We start from the raw sequence: 20,066 nt of genomic DNA on the forward strand, positions 1-20,066 counted from the left end.
CATTGAATTTATGTGCCATTGTGTGCCATGTGAATAAATAGTCATGTGTTCACCAATTCAGCTGCTTTTGTTAATGTAATTTGGAGCAAAGCTGTCTATAACTCTGACGATAGAAACCTACACACGCACGCACACAACGTATTTGACACAGAAATCGTTCTTTTTTTCTATTGCCGAATGACAGCAATTAAATGTAAGCAATCGCAATACGAATTTTCTGATTTATTCATTGAATGTTTTTTACTGCTGCACTTAATTCGTTAATTAAAGGAATTCCAAAATTCAATTAGAAATGCCAAAGAGAAGGCTCTCCAGGTCCACCAAAATTCCATTCAGTCAGAGGAAACAAGATGCGAAAGAAATTAAGAAATAGTTGTCAGAAGGTTTATTCGAAGGCTTAAATAGTCGTCATCAAACGGGTAATCGATGAGGTTTAATTATGGTAATTGATGACCATATCTTTCAATACTACTATCTCACAAATAGGGTTTTTGCATTATCTCAAATCATTATATTGATATAATTAAAAATCATTTTAATTATATCTATCAATTCTGAAAATTTTCACTTTATTTTCAATATATTTTTGTAATTTAATACAAAATCTGTAATGATGCTTTCAATGTTACAATAAAATTCAAATTGATCTATTAAAACATACAATTCGCGTGCTTTTTTATTAAAATTAAGATTAAAAAAATGTCTTTGGACATTACCTCCGAAATAGGAATTTCACCCCCACTTTTGTTTCCTTGTACAGACATTTTTTAATTTACATCGTAGTAATTTGCAGCAAAATAATTCAATTAAATTCATGTTTTTTTAGACATATGAAACAAAAAAGTGAAATTTAAAAAAGTACTTTCCCTATTAATCATTTAAAAGCCTAAAAATTCAATAATTTGGCTGGGAAAGAAACTGATCGCCAAAAGCCGTTAGTTAACTAAATTTCATCTATGTATCTGGATGTGATTTTGAGCTATCGTTAGTAAACGGACTGACAGATAGAATTCCTTGCAAACAGATTTAACTCGAAATTTTCAACAGATAATCAATTTTGATGTAAATATACCATAACGAATTTCATCTTTCCAATTTTTTTAATATTCACATACAGAAAGAATTATTATTTCCTTTATCTTTCCTCTCTCTTCCCCCCCCCCCAGTATTTAAAAAGGTGCAAAATATGCAGATTCTTTAATAATTAAGGCAGACAGAATTCTTTAATAATTAAGATATTTTTTTCTTTGTAAACTTCGAATGCTGTGAATTTTGTTTTAAGCATTGCTTTGAAATAATTAAACAATGCTTTGATGCAATGATGAATTGGTAAAATAATTTATTTGTTGCGTTTTAATACGAAATAGGAAATATTCTCTTAACCCTTTAAAGGGCCATTTTTTTCTAGTCATATTATGTTAAAATATTCTTAGACTTCAAATTAGAATAAGAAAAGGGATTCATTTAGCTTATTAGATAAATTTAATTTGATTAATTAATTCATTTGGTTAATTAATAATTAAGTAACAAATCAAGACACATCATTTTGTGTAAGATAAAGAATTGAAGCATCCAAGTTTCTGACTTACTAAAAAAATGTGTCAGAACTTATGCCAACCTACATGATTTCATACAAAGATTGATAAATTTGGTGGGGAGCATACTTCCCATGCCCCTAGAAAGGGTTAAAGTAGTTTTAATATTTTTTATAAATTTTAATATTATTAATTAAATTATATTAGTTAAAAATTAAGTTTAGACTTTTTTTATTAATTATTTCATTTTTTATTCATCCATTTAAATCTATTTACGGAAGTGCATTTGGTAAATGATAGTAGTAAAACCAAGCCAGGAAGCTTCGAAAACAGACAAAATTTTAAAACAAACCTTAAAAACCAGCATGGCAACTCTATTAAAATCAGAATAGAAGATCTAGAGAGAACTTTTTTTATGGCGGGTGTATCCTACAGATGGTTATCTGCCCGGAAATCGTTAGCGCCTGCAAAGTGTTGATGAAAAGGTAGCTATTAATTGGTAGGGCTGGCTATTTTTCTTCTCTGGGGCAGTGATTTCCAACGGGTCTTCAGGTGCGCGAATCTGTTTCCTCAAGAGATAGATAACAATGAAAAAATGGCTGTAAAATTTGATTTATTTTTATAAACTTCCTTGTTTTTAAAAGTCTGTACCGAACAGTATGGATTGTTTCGCTCACACATTTCGCGTACAGAGGAACCGAGCACTGAAATTTATGAGGTGTGAAAGGACAGAAGATGATATCGTTCCGGAAATCGTTAGTGGTGGCTATGTACTGATGAAAAGTCGGTTATTAATTAGGAAAATGTTCATTTTTCTTCTTCGGTACAGTGAGTTGTTTTCTGTTATCTCTATCTTTAATGTATTCATAGCTTGTCTTGTAATATGCAAACGATGATATATTTGAAGTAGACATCTTAATTTTTTTCCACTTACCACCCCTTTTCGAAATACATTTTCGTGTTTGTATTTAATATTTTTTTTACTACTTTAAAAATGTATTTTCCTATTATAATAAAACAAGAAGAAGTTGCATAAGTTTTTTTCTGTGTTAAAAATTTCGCTTCATACGATTACTTTGTAAGTTTCAATATGGCGAATTAATCAAGCTAATCAGATATTTACTTTGAAAAAAAAATGTGTTTTCAGTACAGCAAAGTGTTTTCTGCATTTCGCAGAAAGAGTGTTCTTAGTATTTCGGGAAAAAAAATGTTTTGAATATATCACCCCCCCCCCCAAAAAAAAATGCTCTTAATATATTGTAAAAAAAAAATTCTCAGCCCTTTCACACATACAATAAATAAATAAAATAATCTTAGTAATTTAAAAAAAAAAAGTATTTGCAGCATTTCAAAAAAAAAAAAAAGTGTTTTCAGCACTTTGCGAACAGGAATACATACCACATGATCGTATTCAGGAAAATGGGCCTTACTTGCAAGAATTCGAGAAATTTGAAATTCTATTACAAAAAAAAAAAAAAAAAAAAAAAAAAAAAAACAGATGACAACTACGAAAAATATTGTTTTAAACCCGAGTTCAATGAGTTTTTATCGTAACACTACAAAAAATTGGAATGACTGGAAAATCTAAAAAGATTCGGTCAAAAAAAAAAAAAAAAAAAAAAAAAAAACAAGATTCAACTTTAGATTTTTAAAAATTTTGCTTCTCACCCTCCCCCTTTTTGTAGCAGAATTCTAGTGTGCTACCTAAATTGAAAAGTTATAAAATAAACACGAAGAATGAATTAATAAAATTTAAAAATCGATTCAATAGCTGTAGTTATTTAGTAAATTTCAATTAACTTTTTAAGCCGAGGTGATTTCCTGAAATATTTTGAAATACAAATCTGAAAAACATGAACTGCAAAACGCTCATGGAATTTTTCATAAGAATTAAACTTTCATCGACTCTAAATGCGGTCACGATGAACCTTTTCTTTCCGCGGCTCATGCGAAAGTGTGCACGAAAAATTTTACTGCAAATATTAGTCTGAAACATGAGTAACCTTTCCAAAAAAATTTAGCAAAAACAGTTAATTAGAAAATTTTAATGATATCTATTAGCTCAAAGCTTTTTTTTTTTCTTTCAAAGGCTAAGAAATTGATTCTGTGAGAGTTTCTTCATTGCAATACTTTTATTCATTTGATCATAATCTATCAATATATGCATAATCGAACAAGGGGCGGGGTGTCACACTCCCCCCTCCCTCCTTTATTTGCTCCTTATCGGATCGGCAAACAACAACTCTTGTTTTGGCATCAAATAATCTAGAGATTTTTTAAAAATAATTTTTAAATTATTGTGGTTTTCGTTTTTTATTGTTTTATATTTATGCTGATTTATAATAATTCTCCCTTCACAGACTGAATTGCCAATTATTGCTAATATTTTCTTTCAGTATTTTTTTTTTTCTATTTTATATTCCGTATTGTAATCTTTTCTCCTATTTGTTCCAATTCGATTTCTATTATTAATTTTTTATTTGAATGTTCGTTAACCTTAAGAATAAAGAAGATCTCACTACAAAAAAACAAAACTTTTAATTTTATTATGTTTTTACATCTAAAGTGTATTGCAGGTGATATTTTTTTTATTTTTTTATTTCGTGAGAATTCTGTCAATGTCATATGATATTTTCTACTACAATTTCCGTTAATTAAACTCAATATTATCTCAACAGCAGCTTCCAACTGGATAACAGCAGCTTCCAGATGGTAGCATCTTCTGATTTTAAAAGCATAGAGAGTGATCGCCCCACAACTTTTTCGCATACTCTCGAAATATTAACCGTTGGCATGAATTTAGCATTTTTATTGACAATATCGTGTCATGATTGGCGAGTATTTTGGCGATTAATCTTTGCATACGATTAATAGTATCCAAAAAAGAGAATTTATTTTTTGCATTTTTCATTAACATTATTTTTCTCCATCCGATTGAAACAAAAATTTAACACAAAACTACACTTGTTATTACAAAATCCCGTACACATTTTATATATTCATGTCATTGCGTCTTTGAGTTACTGCATTTACATATTTCTGAGAGTTCAGATCGACAGCCCTTGGTTAGATTTAGCTAAAAATTTAATATAGATCTACACTATAGATGCTAAATCAGTGTACCGAATTTCATTCATCTAGCTATTTTCGTTTTGTAGTCATCGTGTTAACTTACATTCAAACATCAGACAGACAAACTTCTTCTGAGCGGATTTTGCTCAAAATTTTATAGAGATCTGCAAAGTTAGTGTAAAGATCGTATACCAAATTTCATCGGTCTAGCTCAAAGCGTTTTTGATTTATCTTCGTCGCAGACAGACAGACGGACAGTTTCCAAGAATGTTTTATATGAATCAGGGATGTCTAAAACGCGGTGATTCATCATAATCTCGAGTTCGAATTTTTTACAATACTTCCTCTTTGCTGCTTATACGCTAATATATGGTATACATTTATATACCATAGAAATAAAATCGGAAAGGAAAAATGATTATTAATAGGGCAGTTTTTAATGCTCTTCCCGAGGTGAGATGTAGTTAACCTTAATGAAAATTAGTTCAAATGATGATATATCTGAACAAATCTAGTTCTGTACAAACAGCTGTACAAATCTAGTGACAAATCTAGTTCTGTACAAAAAGCTGTACAAATTTAGTGACAAAAACCATATATTAATAACTATATAACCATCTTAATTAATTTAGCTCTTTGTATATTTAAATTATCGTATTAATATACGAATAGATGGACAGAGAAAACGAGTTTTGTGTACGAATTTCGTCAATTTTTTAATTTAATTTTAGTGTTAAGACTGCATACCGAATTTTGTCGAGCTATGGCATCCGCGTACAAGCCCGCAAAGGGATTTTTTTCTGAATTCATCTGGGAGATCTAAAACATAAAGTTTATTAAAAATTCGAAATCAAATTTTTTGTGAAATACTATAATTTCTGCTTGTATACATTTATTACATGAAAATAAAGAAAAGGAAATATCAAAAATAATTTTTAATTAGGGCGGAATAAAGAATTCTGCTTTCTATTCTACAAAACTACTAGGTCATCTTTAAATATAAGCAAATATATGTTAATAATATAAAAGTTTAAATTATTAATTTTCTTTGGAAGCCGATATTTGCTATGCTTATTTTCAACTAAATCTCAAATTCATAACTTAATAGTTATGATTCTCTCAAGGAAATATTTTTAAGCATCAGACTGGGACCGAATATTAAAACCTTTGTTGTTTTAAAAGCCTTACACCTGTTCTGTTCATTGTATATACGAAACATTTTGATGGAGTCAAGCCCCACAACATCAGAGTGATGTTAAAAATGTAACTGCTCTGTTCATCTATATTCTAATTTTCACCGGGCTATAATTTTATTTTATTTTATTTATTTATTATACTTTGCGATTTTTGCACAGATATTATATATTTTATTCTTCTTTTTTAGCATTAGAAGAAAATAATGGGATCAAATATTTGACGAAAGAAAGAAAACCGGTTTTTAATTTGGTGCAACAAAAAAGTTATCTTCGAAATTTACACAAAAATAGTTTTCAAAAATTTATCAGAATTTAGAAAAAATTTTCATGCTAATTTAATTGATATAATTAAGAAAATAATTTTTGTAAATTTAAAATGATGTAAAAATCAGTTTTGTGCATTTATATTTTCGTGAGTTCTGAAATGAATTCAATGAATAATCGACTAACGTTTAATATTCATTTAATCACAATTTGAATTAAAATTTGGCCCCTTATAATATTTTTCGAATCCTGTAGGCTTTTTAATATGTAAACATTATTTGTTGTGAAGCATGATGCAGTTTGAAGACAGTGAAGAGACTTTTTACATTTTTAAATTCTTTTTAATATCCATCGGGAAAGCATAATTATTTACAAGCAAAGACGCGGACATTTCGCGTCCGCCACAGCGCGTTGCATAAGCAGAAGTGGGGAAGAAGGGGTGAAATAAATTATCCCTCGCCTTATATAACCGTAGATTTTGATAGGGAAAATATTTCTCCACAGTGCTAATATATTAACAAGATTCTAATAAGGATTTCTGAAGCATGTCAATCACATGTAAGGGAAACACAGGGATCTTTTAAGAAAGAATGTGCTTACTGGACATTTTTACCCCTTCACGCTGAACGTGTGAAAGTATCGGTGTTTAGCTGACTAAGCAATTTTATAAAGCTTCTCTTGAATTAATTAAGTAGAGAAAGTGGAATTGGATCACGAAATAAGAGAATACTTTAGAATGAAGTTACTATTGGCTAAATTAAGATAAAAGCTTGGAAATTAATTAAATTGAAATTAAAAGTTTAAAATATCATTACATATATATATATATATATATATATATATATATATATATATATATATATATATATATATATATATATATATATATATATATATATATATATAGTAACCCTCCAACGTCTCGCACACAAGCATTTTATTGTTAATAGAAACATCGAAGTTTAGACTAATTTTTTAAAAAATTACTAAAACGGAACTCACAATGAATGCAAATATATATAACCCCAAACTTTAAAAAAAAAAAAAAAAAAAACTGCTTTGTAGTGAAAAATCTTTATTTTTGACTTGAAACTTCTTCATCCCTTAACACAGTTGGGCCTCAAAGGAATATAGAAATGTCTCCAATATCCAATGGGTGGAGTCACCTCAAGTTCATGCCTGTAGACATAACAAATCTTACTCAATCGCCATCTGTGTTTAACAATCGCTTGACCAGCCACAGAAGTCACCTTTATTTTAAACTACCTCATTTCTGGCCAAACTGAAATGGACACGAAAACAATGGAAGAAGAATGCCCGGTAGAGAAAGATTTTAGGGGGGGGGGGTAAGGGGGATGAAAGACATATCCAGTTTCTACGTACAGGCGCATATATTCTTCCTTTATTTATTAATATTACATTGGAGATTTTTTTTCCATTCCCCCCCCCCTTTTTTTGTTCGTAAGGTGGCTTATTGTTTCTGGTGCAAAACTCTGTGACGAGGTTTCCTGTTGCTCTTGACCGTAGTGGGAGCATCCGGGCATTTTTTTTACTGTGACAGACACCCTTGTTTCAGGCCTCCACCGCTTCATTCATAACAAGTGAAAAATAGTTTTGTGAATGAAGTTCTCATCCAGAGGAAGTATGGACACAGTTGGCGTCAAAAGTTCAAATTGGCATTGAATGCCCCGAATCAAATTATGCCATTTAACGAGAGGAAGTATGGGGCTGGTTGGCGATAGAAACTCAAACTGGTGAATGAAATTACGCCATTCAGCAAGGAAGCTGTGGTCTATATTCAAATTAGGGATGCTCCTGTGGAATTAAATTACAGAATTAAGGTCCCTAGAGGAAGCCAGGGTCAGTTGAGACGTATTAAAATTCAACCGGAAGTCAGTTTAAGATTCAATTTGATCCTCCCTTACCTAAAGGAAGTGAATCTTCATGCAAATTAGGGAGGTTATTTTATGGATTCAGTTTAATCCCTCTCTTTAAAGGAAGTGAAGGTCCATGCAAATTAATGCAAAACGCCGGACACGTGCTTGTATTTCCTGTCAGTTATTTTGTGGCAGGTTGTGATTGCAATATCAAATAATCTTTTTTATTATACTAAAATCTGAATTCAATTTTCAAGGGCTCTTTTTTATCTATTGACAATGAAAATGATGTCATGGTTATCATTTCGATGGAAACCTCAACAGTTTTGATAAATTTTATCATTGAAGATTGTGCCAATAATTAGCGACTCAGAAATTGTATGTTATCGTATTCATTTTAATTTTAATCGACTGTATATGCAGGATTTCCCGGAAAACCTATGTTGGTAAAGATTACCTTTTCTCTAAAAAGGAGGAAATGGTCACATGGAGGGGATGTACGGTGGTTGTAAAACTAATCAAAATCTGCCGTTGCAAATTCGCATCCTTGTTTTGTTGACTCTGTCAGTGCTAGATTCCTCGGTTCAAAAACTTCAATAACTGTGGTTTCAATTCGGTGAAGCAAACAGGACACAGAGTTCAATTTACAATAGGCGCTCGCAATTGCAGCTTTAGAATGGCTTACTAGAAAATAAAAGATGGGACCACAGCGGAAACACTATTTCTACCTTTATTTTAAGGGCCAAAAGTCAACGACTGACCATGGGCTTATTTTGTTTGTTTAATGTCTCGTTTGGAAGCAACACGAGGATTATTTTAGGCTGTACCCCGTAATTTTGAGCCCCGGTTCAGATGATGAGGAAGATACCTGGGCTATCCAAACTTTCGCATCACACTAACGGAAGGATTAATGAAATTAGGAGGATAAGGAAAAGAAAATACAAAAAACTGGACGCTATTTATTTTCCTCTACACCATTGCTTTAAGGAAAATATAATTTTTGTTTGTTTGTTCGTATTTTCAAAAAAATATAGGGATTTTTTAAAAATTTATACGAAATAATAGGGGGGGAAGGAATCATTTGATTTAAAAAAAATTAAAACATGAACATCAGTAACATTGGTATTTTAGGAGTATAGTGTAGTTTCAGAGAATGCTGCTTTCTATTATTTATTTTAAAGCCAAATTATAATTTTCCTGCATATAGTAATCGGTATTTCAAAATGATTATCCTTTTTTAAATTACTTATAATTTTATTATCAAGATACATAGAGAAATAATCAGGTTCTGTTTAAAAGACAGAAATGAGAATCTAGACTAGCACTCAAAATGTCTAATCTGTTTCTGTCTCTCTCTCTCTCTTTTTTAACTATAAATGTTCATAAAACAATTTGCATCCAGAATTTTGTTTACTTTATAGACGCCTATAGTACGCACAACTTCCGTGCAGTAATGCTTGCAAATTATACTGCAGTAGCGCCACTAGCGGAGAACCTGCATATTGCCACTATTGAAAAAAAGAAATAAATATTAAAATATTTATGCTTATTTCCTCAATTTGATAGTGGATTAAAATTTAATAGCTTGGAGAAAACTGGTTAAATAAATAAAAAATAAGGGAATTGAAATATTTATTGGCAGCATTATGTAAGACAGGTTCTGAAAATTCTAGAAGCTGTACATAATTGTCTTTTAAATTATATTTTTATTTCATTTTTAACTTTGAAGTGAGATTGTGAAACTTTCTTTTTCTTTTGTCTATTTAACCTTTTAAAATAAATTAAATTATATTTTAAAATTTATTTTCTATTTAACAATATTCATTTTGCCCAGCAAGGCAAAATGAGGCCTTGATGATTGATCCAACATAAATGCAAACATAATAATAATAAATAAACTAATAAATAAATAAAAAAAACTGTTGAAAAAATCTTAAGGCAATAAAACATTTTGAAATCATGATACACCCTGTTATTTTGTAATTTACTAATGTTCATTATTTTCTTTCTTTACTCTTTTTTTTTTTTCACATGCTTATGAATGCCTTGATACAATAAAATAAATGAAATGAAACTGAAAGCTGAAATTTTTATGCTCAGTCTAATGAATGCTCAGTCTAAAATTTTGAAATACGGTAAAGCTTTGAAATTCCAAAAGCATTCCATTTAAATTTTCTAAATTACAGAAAAAGAATGATAAAAAATTAAAAAAAAAACACCTCATACATTTTAAAACATTTTATATTACATTTCATACATTTCACCACATACATTACAAAAAAAAACACCTCATACATTTCAAAACATTTTATATTACATTTCATACATTTCACCACATACATTACAAAAAAACACCTCATACAATGGTTTCTAACTTTTATTACTTGTCGTAGCCTTTCATCAGGCCTTTTATGTTATAGAGGACCCTCACACCAGCTATTTCTTTATATAGAAGAAGTTTTCATTAATAATGTTAAGGGCTTAGTTTAACCTATGAAACAAATGACTCAAATTAAGTGAATAATTTTTGTATGACTTATTTTCGATTTTATATTGTATTCAATTCTTATATTAATTTCACAGCTCAACAAATGAAAATAGCAATGAAATAATTTCACATTTACTCACAATGAAAGCTCATAATTAATCTTCGTATTAATCAATTGTTTAAATGAAGAGCAATCCTTGAATTTGTTTCAAAGTGCCGTCAAACGAAAACCTACATAATCCCCTGTTTGAAGCTGCCTTACCTTTATTGCGATACTTATTATTAATATTTCCATAAGCAGTGGCGTCGCAAATGAAGGTAAACTGACTTAAAGCAAGATTCCTCTAAATAACACCTGGGTAAAAGGCGTCGGGGATGTACACTATTATTTAGTCTACCTTTTTCTTATACGGCTTTAGAAATGACAAATGAGCTTTAATGCCATTTCTGTGAGATACATTCAAAGTCAGCCGCCCGGGATATCTATACTCTTCTTTTTCTTTCCCACTTTGCTACGCCACTGCTCTTAAAATGAATAATAATACTATTTTATTTTATTTCTTTAACACTTAATTCTTGATTCTTTTTTAGGTGGCGTAGTGAGGTAAGTGGCACCCGGGGGATAAAATAGCATTCAAATATATAGCTTTAAAAAATGATATATAAGTCTATTATTGTTTTATCTCTAAAACACTCCTAAAGACTGGCGTTCGGAGCTTCTGTATCCCTCCCTCTCTTTCCCTCGACCACTACACCGTTGGCTCTTCTTTCATTGTTACTTACTGTCAATTCTCAGATACCAAAACCCTCCTAGCTTTTGTGCATGCGCCAAGATACATTTATTTTTACAAAGTAATGACGAGCAGACCCTGACTAAGGCAGGGGCAGTTGCCCCGGCCCCCCACATCAGAGGGCCCCCCCCAAATCGAATAGAAAGTTTATTTTGCGTTTCATTCTTTTTTTAAATAAAATATCAATACAGTGTAAAATCCGTCAGTTTTATGCTAGCTTCTTCATTAATCAATCGTATGAACGCAAAAAATCTATATTTCGTAAATCCATGGTTTTCTAGGGCAGAATTCAGCTAAATTTTCGCAATTACGATGGACAAATTTGGCCAATCAAAAGCCTGTTTACAATTTCTCTTATAGACAGACGCTTAAGATAGTTGTAGAAAGCATTCTGATATAAATCTTGCCTTAGCATTTTGTCTGATTGCATTTTAAATTCAATGGTTAAATGTGGTACTTCGAGTTAAGACTGAGAGTGTTTCTAGTTTTAGGTTTAAATAGCATTTTGAATTAATTAACGAAAAATATCTATATTTTCTTGTTATATATCTATAATCAGGTGAAAAATTTAAATACCTCCATAAAGTTCGGTTTTCCATTACTGAAGTAATGAAGCAGAGGAGAGCCCCGAAGAAGTTTTTGCCCCGTGCCCCAATTAGGCTAAGTCGGACCCTGAGGACGAGATTAAATAACGGGAGGGAAGTCAAGCTAAAGAACTGACGAAAAATTTCGAAAATGAGCTGATATTGTTGCGTATCATTCCTTTGTGGAGTAAAATCATCGAAAAGTGTCTAAATCCTGAAACGAATAGTAGAAGACATTAGGACAACAAATTTTCACTTTTCGCATGAACTTGAAAAAGCAAAATTCTATACACAATTTTTTTTTTTTTTTCCACTTTAATCTTTTACGTCTGTATGCTTGTATTATTTTAATTTATGCTTAGATTATTTTTATGTATCCTAATTAGTTCAACACGCACCCGCAGGGATGCGCGCAATAGGAATACAGAAACAAATCTGCATTAAAAATAATCCTACTATAAAGATGAAAAATAGTGTAAGTATAACCGTTTCATAAAACGTAAGATTTCGCCTTATCTTTTTACACAAGGAAAATAAATGAGCATTAAAAATGTAAAGAAAAAAAGTTGCTGTATTATTTACGTGGACAGTTTTTATAAAATTAACTTTCCTTTGTGGTTTTTTAGCGTTATTTTTATATCATGAAAAAAGTAATTTAATAATAATGCGAATTTTATTTTTATCAAACACATGTTTCGCAAATCAAACACGTATGTTGCTTATCGTGTCTTCAATAATTAATATGTTATATCATATAAAAGTATATTTCTTCAATAAAAAAAGACATAAAAAATTGATTCTGAAAATACATTATATGAATAGGTTGTAATAAAAAATATAAGTAATTTAATTCCTCAAATGGAATTTTATAGATTTTACTTACTATAGAACTTTAAGGGAAATTTTTTCATATCATTGAATATTTTCGCCAATGAATGCTATTCGAAATGTTTGCAACGATTTTGATAGTTTTTTTTAACTTCAAAATGAATCAACAACTGAAAAAAAAAAAATCTATTTATTTATTCCTGTTTATTTTGACACAAATTTTGTTATCATCATCAGACTTCGAAATTGGATTACTTTTGATTGGAAAAAATAATAATAAATTTCAAATATGTCGTTCATTTTAAAGTAAGTTAAATAAAATGAATACTAATTTCATCTTAGAGTTACTGCAATGAGCAGTTTCCCATGTGGTCTAGTGGTTAGGATTCCTGGCTTTCACAAAGGCGGCCCGGGTTCGATTCCCGGCATGGGAAGATTTATTATTTTAATTTTTGTTGTCAATGAAAAAAAAATGTTTAGTAGAAGTAGTATTTTAAATCTTTTAAAAAACTCTGTTGAAAATAATGATGAAATGACAGAAAGGGGGGGGGGGGTATATCTAAGGTATAGTGGGAGTGATATAAATTGAAATGAGATTTGAGGTCACTTGTATTTTTAATATTCTCAAACGCACCCAATTGAATGAAAAAGTTCTCTGAATTAGAAGATAAAACAAAATAAACGATATATTAATTATTAATGAATATAGTTGAGTTACGAGTTGTTGAGTAAAGTTTATTGAAATGTGTGTAATGTAAAATTGAAAGTAAGTCCCATGTGGTCTAGTGGTTAGGATTCCTGGCTTTCACCCAGGCGGCCCGGGTTCGATTCCCGGCATGGGAAGTGTAAGGTTCCATGGTGTAATGGTTAGCACTCTGGACTCTGAATCCAGCGATCCGAGTTCAAATCTCGGTGGGACCTAAAATTTTTATCGTTTTTTTAAAGTAACAATTATGATCAACAATAGGGCATAAAAATAATTTATAAATATTCAATGAAAACTTAAAAGAGTTGCGGAAACTTCCTATTTTTTTCTGCCCTCTCTTTATACCTTTTAATAAAGGATTTGTATTCTTTTTTTATAGTTCTTTTGGATTCAATGTAGGGATCATATGTTTTCCCTTACAAGTTCAAATGTTGCCTAAAAGAAAGAAAAGTCGATTTATCCGTGTTTCATTTTTCTGTTGGAATCATGTTTGCTACTTCAGCTACTTCATTATTGAAAAAATGTGCCTAAATCTCTTCCTCAATTTTTTTTATGTCAAGAATTCTAAGTAAGAAGTAGATCTTTCGCAATATTCGAAAATTAAATTTAAATATTTTGCACGCTTTCTTTTTTTTTTCTTTCTTTTTCTTTTTTGCTACTTTTTATTTCTTTATATGCAAAATGTAGAAAAGTCAGAGGGAGTGGTCTGCTGAACCTTTCTTATATACTCGATATTAAAAATGAGTAAGGCCACGAAAGCTTTGCACGACATCGACGAAAAATAATTATGAAATACAAATTTGTTTGTTGAGAATCTCGCATTTCGTGATATCTGTTGTAACATTCCCCGTTTCCCAGTACTGATAAGACATTTACAGCCAGCTGTGTCGTCGCTGTTACTTACCAAACTCCTCGAGAGAGCCAGATGGTGGATCTTTTCACCTGAGTGGTTTCGCATCTGTTCAGTAGCGACTACAGTGAAAGACCACATGTGGGAATTCCTCGTCCAAGAGATATTAATAGTACCTTCAAAGAGAAAGGGGTGTCCAATCACCTGGATGCTAAATGTTTCTCAATGGGAAAGGACTATGATAACTTCGTGTTCCAGAATAGTCAGTTATGAAAGGTGCATCACTAAAAGGACCTTCCCATGAGGGAGCATATTGCTGAACCCCGATTTGCCGAAAGAGAGCTCAAATGACCAATGTAAATAAAGAGGCGGAGATTATCGCCGAAATAAAGTGCGGAGATTTTTTTTTAGGGTGAGGAGAAGAAACGGAGGCAGACTGCTAGACTACGCCCACGAGTTCGGAATCCAAGAACTACCCCTGGAGAGGTCGTGTTGACTAACAATCTGTTAGTTCCCTATGTTTCTCCGTATTGAGAACTGAGTTTCAAGATAAACCTTCGATTGTTGTGTCTCCTACTATAGGTGTAAATAACTATTTATTTAACCAAGATTAGAACAAGTTGTTCTTTTGTATATATAGGGCTGTAAAATAAAGAATTGTTTGGAAATTCTGCTTCGTTATTTGATCAGGCTAGATGAATACATTACACTGTATGTATTTTGGACGCCTTTCTGCCGGCCAATCGGCACCAAGATTTGAAACAGTTGCATGTCATGTGATTCAATACCATATTTCATTGATTTAAGTGATTACATTTATGAGTTATTGTGTTTACATGCATATGAAGCACAGACCGGCAACCGGTCAAATTTTTGACAGATTTGATTCAAAATTTTATAAGTATATATATTTTAGATATTAAATCTGTATTCCCATTTTATCTACACCGCTTTTTGCGTTTTTTAGTTATTGAGTTCATATGTACACGAACATTCAGACAGACGAACTCCCTGTAAATGGATTTCGTTCAAAGTTTAATAAAGAGCAACAAAATTTGGTCGTCATTCCACATACCAAATTTCGCTGTACTATAGTCTGTGTATTTTCTGTAGGCGGTTCAAGGTCATATTTTCGACCTCGTTATTGTCTGGTACCAGTAACGCGGTAGAAAATGTAACCTTGAACCGCCTACAGAAAATACACAGACTATAGTACAGCGAAATTTGGTATGTGGAATGACGACCAAATTTTGTTGCTCTTTATTAAACTTTGAACGAAATCCAAAGCAAACTCAAAGCATTTTTGAGTTTCGTGTTCATAGACAGACAGACATAACGTCGAAAATATGTTTTTTGGACTGAAGAGGTATAAAACGTGAGGATTCGCTAAAACCTCAAATTTTAATTTTTTTTTTTTTTTTTTTTTTTTACGGTTTTAGTACTTTCTTGTATGCGAAAATGTTTAAAAAAAGTATTTCAAAATTGTCAAAAAAAAAAAAAATGACCATTGATTTTAAAGAATCGCCACGTTTTATTACACTCTAAAACCGAAAGTAAAAATTTTGGAATTATGTTTGTCATTCGATCAGTTTGTCTGTCCCTTGTAAAACTGCAAATTAAAACTAGATGGATAAAGTCTGTATGAGTTTTTACACCAAAACTGTTAATCACAATTAAATTTTAGACGAAATCCGTGTACGGTGTCTATCTTTCTTTCTATACAGTGCATGAAAGTTTGATAACTCAAAGACGCAGAGCTGAATGGATGAAATTCAGCATATGTGTTTATATCCAGAATTATAAAACAGTATCAAATTTTGAATTTAATCGATTAAGATAAATTTTCCGAAAAAATATGACTTTCTTTATTGTAATACGAATCACTAAACGCTCATATATGAAAATGTCAGGTCGCGAACACTCTTGCTGGTTTATGTTTCCCATTTTAAATTACAGTGTACTCTTTCGCAATATTCGAATTTTTCAAATATATATATATATATATATATATATATTCCTTCTAAGGTAAGCCCTGTGAAGCTGAACGGGCCGCGGTGGTCTGGTAGTAAGGTCTCGTCTCGTGAGCCGTAGGGTTTCAAGTTCGAGACCGAAAAAAGTCGTTGTGCGCTAACTCCGTCAGGGCCAAACCTTCTCCCGCGGTTGCGACGTAGAGAGGGGGGTGCCACCTCAGATGTCGTCCTCGTCATCTAATCGTGGTTCAAAATTACGAGGTCCGTCCTAAAATAGCCCTAGTGTTGCTGAAAACAAGACGTTAATATAACTAAAACTTGGAACTTAATATGCATGCTCTTAATTGCAGCAGCAGTAGCGAAACATTCTAGAACAATCTTTCATAAATGTACTTATGTATTCGCATGCTGTTGGCGAAATAAAATTGAAAAGTGCCAACTTGTGTACTAATTTTGGAGATCTTTTTAGGATATTAATCCCTGGGTACGGTTAATACATAAGTATAAGAGGGCAGTAAGTGCACTTTGAACTTCTTTTTTGACATAGAACTTCTTTTTTGAACGACTGAATGAAACCAAAATTTGACATAGAACTATAGTCGTAGACTCAAAATCATACACTAAATTTCGTATATTTAAGTCTTTTCATTTTTGATGTATCGCATTTACATGCTTTTAAGAATACAGATCGACAGACAGACAGCCCTTTGACGAATTCGACATTTGTCTACACTTTAGGGGTTAAATATGTGTACCAAATTTTATCCATCTTGCTCTCTTCGTTTTGTTGTTATCATATTAAAGTATATTCTAACAATTGGATAGACAGACTACCTCAGCATGGATTCCGTTTTTTATAGAAATCTATGAATTTGGAGTAGAGGTCATATACCAAATTTCATCTATCTCGCTCGAAGAGTTTTTGAATTATCATATTCACAGTAGTCAGACAGACATAATTCCAGAAATGCATTTTTCGGATTCAGGGAGCTCTGAATCGAGGAGATTTTTCTAAATCTGAAGTTGGGATTTTTTTAAGAATTTAATAAATTTTTCTTTACACACGAGATAGTAAGAAAGCTATACACTTAAACACTGAGACAAATTATTAATTCAGGTTAGCGACTATTTTGCTTAGTTTAGGTTTTGATAATTATTGATTATTAAACATCAAAAAGTTTAGTGTAAGCATTAGGGTCATTTCAAGGTCGGAGTTTGCCCTCTCACGGTCGTTAACCGATTCGTACGTCATTGCATGGTAGCTAGCCGCACGTAAATCTGTCCACTAACCCATATTCACTGGCAGGAAGGATGGCGTAAAGCAGAAGGCAAGCGCCTGCCCTGATCTCATTTCCTCTTTAAGTTCAATAGACACGAGGGAACAATAAAAAGGATGAATAATGACATTCATTCTCTCCCCATTAATCGACAGATGTCAAAGGAAAATGGAATGGAGCATTTTATTTGTTTGGATCACAGACAAGATATCTGCCACTAGGAATTAATAAAATGTAAAATTAAATCAAAGAATTTTTTAGTATTGAGGGCTCGCCGTGGTGAATTTCAATATATATATATATATATATATATATAAAATGTGGAACTAAATGGATCATCATATTAAAAGAAGTGCCACATAATGAGTATTAATATAGGTTGTAAAAAACAGAAATCCTCCTTTGATCAGTCTAATGAGAATTATAAAAATATAATCTTGCGGTGTATGATTTCGATTTATAGAACACTGCGCTCGGAACCTTTCTAATATACCACGGCTAGGCTATACAGAGCTATTTTTATCCAGCTATACAATACGACTTTAAAACGAGGAGAAAGTTAGTTACTATTTACTAGCCGCCTTTGACGACCAGTTCTTCGCTGAAATTATTTCCTTTTAAAGCAGTAAAATACTAATGTAAATACACATACATACTTTTTAAATTCTCCTTGTAATCTGATAGGACCGATAAAAAAGAATTTAATTGAAAAAATAAAAAGAAATTGTAACACAAGCAAATTAAAAAGTATATAATAATATAAAATAAAAGCAGAAGTAAAAACACTTCTTCGGCATTAATGTCCAAAGATAGCATTTTTTTTTTTAAATCGTAATATTAACTTTGGCGAAAATCAGTGATTAAATGTTTTGATGCATGAGTTTTAAATTTCATAACATTAAAAATGAATTCTTAAAAATTGTACATTACACACAAAAATATTTATTACTATTAAAACAATCAATGTAGGGAAATGAAATTGATATCATTAAAAAGGTAATTTTTTGAGTTTTAAAATAATGCGAAAATAGTTTTGTAAAGTAATAGTTTGGATAAATATGTATGGTTATCAATTTCCTTTAGTAGGTCATAGTTGTTACCCATCTGACAATGCCTATTTTCCAGATCGATTAAGCTTTGTTTCACGCCTATATATTTTTAAAAATTTATTTTGCATATCATTTCGTCTGATTAAATAGAGTTTTGCTCAGTCCTATTCATGGTATATCTAGTAATACTTTGCATTTTCATTAATTAACGAAACATTGTATTAAATGCAGCTGTTAAAAAGTTCAATGTAGCAGTCTGAAAAGAGCGTGTAGTGATTTGCCAACATTTGACTGTTGCAATTGGACGACAAGCTGGGAGGTAAAGGTAGATTTCTTTACATCTAAGTTACTACCTGGCAACATAAATTCTTGATATTAGAAACAGTGAAAATTGGGGCTTGAAAAATCACTTTTTAGTTACTAACTTCTAAGATATTGCTGTTATCGAAAAACTAAAGTTATTCGTCTTAATGAGGCGCTAATTTGGCAAATTGGATTTATTTTTCTTTCTTCAATATTGAGAAAGTTATAGCGAAATGAATATTTCACCCCCCCCCTCCCCTACTGTTTCTACCCCCAGTGAGCTAAAGGTGCCCTTTACCAATTCGTCCGAAATTTTTATATTTCTAACAACATATTCCAGTTAAAATCCAAACCAATTCTGTTCACAAGATATATATATATATAATGATATTTGAAACTCTTAATTTAAGCCAAATTAATTTCCAAAACTTTATCTTGATTTAGCCCATCGTAACTTCATTCTAAAATATTCTCATATTTCTTGATCCAATTCCACTTTCGGTTTAATTAATTCCTTTGTAAAAATAATGCGCCATCATTACTACGTATCAAATGAAAGTGATCCCTTTCGTTGCCCTTGAAAAGGTGTCAAAGGTCACCACGTGTATTGAATTGGCGCTTGGCCAGAAATCCTATCTTATATAAGACTAGTGATCATTTGTTCGTCCCTTTTTTGCCTTCCGCTTTCGTGCCGCACTACGTCTTCTTGTGAATAATCATGTTTGCCTCCCGAGAGAGAATAAAACGAAATTAAAACTACAAAGTCTCTTCACTGCTTCGAACCTGCATTCTACTTAAACCAAAAATATGTTAAATGTTATTTAGTAATACATTACACACACACACATACATATATATATATATATATATATATATATATATATATATATATATATATATATATATATATATATATATATATATATATATATATATATATATATATATATATAGAGAGAGAGAGAGAGAGAGAGAGAGAGAGAGAGAGAGAGAGAGAGAGAGAACCATTGCAATAGGCAGAATTTCTATAGTAACCTACCTAATAAGAAATAAGAGGATTTATGCGTCACGTACGTTAGTTTTTTATATATATATAAAATGTTTTGCCAAATTTATGTAAATATGTATTTGGCGCTTTATTTGCTTATTTTAAGAAAAGACGTGAACGAAATAAAAAGAAAAGACTGTTCACTAAGGGTTGAGCTTTAAATAGATTTAAAGAAATAAAAAGAATGTCAAATAAAAGTAGCTTTTTTGCTACTATTTGTTAGGAACA

The 20,066-nt window shown here is 31.2% G+C and overlaps 3 non-coding genes across 3 annotated transcripts; all 3 read left to right on the top strand.

The window, feature by feature from the left end:
• Window positions 1-12,997: 12,997 nt before the first annotated feature.
• On the top strand, window positions 12,998-13,069 carry Trnae-uuc (transfer RNA glutamic acid (anticodon UUC)). The gene has a single exon. It is a non-coding gene; the product is annotated as a tRNA-Glu (tRNA).
• Window positions 13,070-13,406: 337 nt separating this feature from the next.
• On the top strand, window positions 13,407-13,478 carry Trnae-uuc (transfer RNA glutamic acid (anticodon UUC)). The gene has a single exon. It is a non-coding gene; the product is annotated as a tRNA-Glu (tRNA).
• A 6-nt stretch (window positions 13,479-13,484) lies between these two features.
• On the top strand, window positions 13,485-13,556 carry Trnaq-cug (transfer RNA glutamine (anticodon CUG)). Its single transcript has one exon. It is a non-coding gene; the product is annotated as a tRNA-Gln (tRNA).
• Window positions 13,557-20,066: the final 6,510 nt, after the last annotated feature.

Source organism: Argiope bruennichi, chromosome 7 (assembly GCF_947563725.1).
Source record: "Argiope bruennichi chromosome 7, qqArgBrue1.1, whole genome shotgun sequence".
In the NCBI taxonomy this organism is placed as follows: Eukaryota; Metazoa; Arthropoda; class Arachnida; order Araneae; family Araneidae; genus Argiope; species Argiope bruennichi.